The 2,141-nt window shown below is 46.6% G+C and overlaps 1 protein-coding gene across 1 annotated transcript in view; it reads right to left on the bottom strand.

Moving 5' to 3' along the window:
- The window catches only part of efcc1 (EF-hand and coiled-coil domain containing 1), a 34,346-nt gene that overhangs the window by 29,648 nt on the left and 2,557 nt on the right, over nt 1-2,141 (bottom strand). The gene's annotated exons all lie outside the window — the stretch shown is intronic.

The raw sequence follows: 2,141 nt of genomic DNA on the forward strand, positions 1-2,141 counted from the left end.
CCCTGTGGGGCTGCAGCTGCTGACATGGAGGCCTGTGGGGCTGCAGCGGTCATGGAGGCCTGGGGAGCTGCAGCTGACATAGAGGTTGTGGGTTCTGCAGCAGGCTTGAGGCTCATGTGGTTAACAGTAGTCTTGGTCATAAGGTTTGCAGCAGGCTTGATTGACATGGGATACTTGGAGGCGGCGGCCGGTGTGGGAGTTCTTGGATGAATGTGTCTTGCTGAAAGCATGGGGCTAGGGAGAGTCTCTGAGATGGTTATGCCAAACTGGGCACAGAACATGGTCTTGAAAAGTTGTAATTGAATGTCCAGACTTGTCAAGGAGCTAGAATCCATTTTTTGGCTGAATTATTCTGTCACATTCAGGTTTTGGATTCAGAATAAGCCGGACACAGGAGTTCAACATACTAGATGAAGGAGTCAGAATCTGCTGAGTAAGCAGGTCCTCACAAGCTGCAGGAAGAGAGTCACCTGTGTCAACGTGGCAACGATGACGTCACTGGTAGAGCAGCTGCAGAGGGGCACTGCGATCTGTGGTTCATGAGGAGGGGGTAGGTCCAAGAGCATGGTCCGAGAGTCGAGCGAGGCTCATAATGAGAAGTTCTGAGTTTCAAACAATAATTCCAAAACGTAATCCGTGGGGCGTAGTAATATAAACAGAAGCAGGGTTCGTTTACCGTGGTCTGAGCGAAGAATCCAAACCAGAAGAGCAGTAGGCAGAGAGATAAATCCAGGAAACAAGTGTGAGTTCAAAATTCAAAACAGGGCTTGAAGTTCAGGCAAGAGACAAGGAACTATAATGGCTTCAAAATCAGGGACCATAGAAGGTTTAATAATTCGGCAGGGACAGAGAGTGATCATGGAGTTTAAATAGAGAACTGAACAGGTGCATGGAATGAAGGCTGATTGCTGTGCTTAGGCTGAGGGGGCATGGTGAATGGTTGACTGACAGGAGCTGATGTGAGCAATGATAGATGGGTGATAAGCAAAACACAGCCGGGCAACAAACAATGGCATGAGGGGCAGAAACTATGGCAGGTGACATTAGGGCTGTATATCGAACCAAGGTTATTTTATAGCACCGACTGAACTGCACCGGTCGGTGTATTGATTGTAACGTCACTCTTCTTTCTGTGGACGTCAAGAGACAGTTTAGCTGCGCGTGTTTGTACCGGGAGTTTAGCGTGGGGAGACGCAGCCCGCTCCGGCAGCCCGCCAGCTAGCTTGTATTGCGCGCAACTAATTAGCGTTACGCCAGTACCGACAGGTGGAGGGGGGGGGGGGGCGCAGTTCAGTTTGGTTGTTCGACGCGCTCAGTTCTGTTAATGGGGCAGGGCACCCTGACGTATTCCGTCATGAAATTAGCATATCATGATATCATTTTTTTGCCCGGGCAAGCTTTATTTATCGGTATTATCATGAACGATATGATATGGCCCAGCCCTACTTTAGAGTTGCTGGCCCAGTTTAACCCAGTCAGAACCAGGTCATAATGTTATTATAATCCTGTCTCTGAACAGATCAAAAACCCCAGGACCAGTCTAGATAAATATCTAACAGGTTGGTGGGAGAATCAGTTGGGTCAGATTGAGTGACAGGCAACATTCCTTGAATTTATCACAGAGGGGGGTGGACTTACCCCAGTTGAAATTAAAATCTCCGGCAAGTAGAACCTCACTGAATTGAAGATTAGTTATGAAGTCTATCACAGAAGGCAGAGCCTCAGATGTTGCTGAGGGGGGATGATAACAACCCACTACAGATAAGATCTGGCCTGCATTCAAGGTGATGTTTACAGCTAAGGCCTCAAAATGGTTTGGAATTGTTTTGGCTGACAAAAGACTAGAATCCAGGGTAACTCTGATATAAATAGCGACCCCACCCCCTCTTTATTGACGATCACAGCCATAGATAATAAATCCATCAATTGCCAAGTCATTATTTGAGACAGATTTATTTTGATTTTATTTATTTATGTATACCTGTAGTAAACAACCTCAGCTGTGTGTGTACCAGTAGTAAACAAGCTCAGCTGTGTGTGTACCAATAATAAACAAGCTCAGCTGTGTGTACCTGTAGTAAACAAGCTAAGCTGTGTGTGTACCTGTAGTAAACAAGCTAAGCTGTGTGTACCTGTAGTAA

The sequence above is a fragment of the Nematolebias whitei genome, chromosome 7 (genome assembly GCF_014905685.2).
Source record: "Nematolebias whitei isolate Nwh7 chromosome 7, NemWhi1, whole genome shotgun sequence".
Lineage (NCBI taxonomy): Eukaryota > Metazoa > Chordata > Actinopteri > Cyprinodontiformes > Rivulidae > Nematolebias > Nematolebias whitei.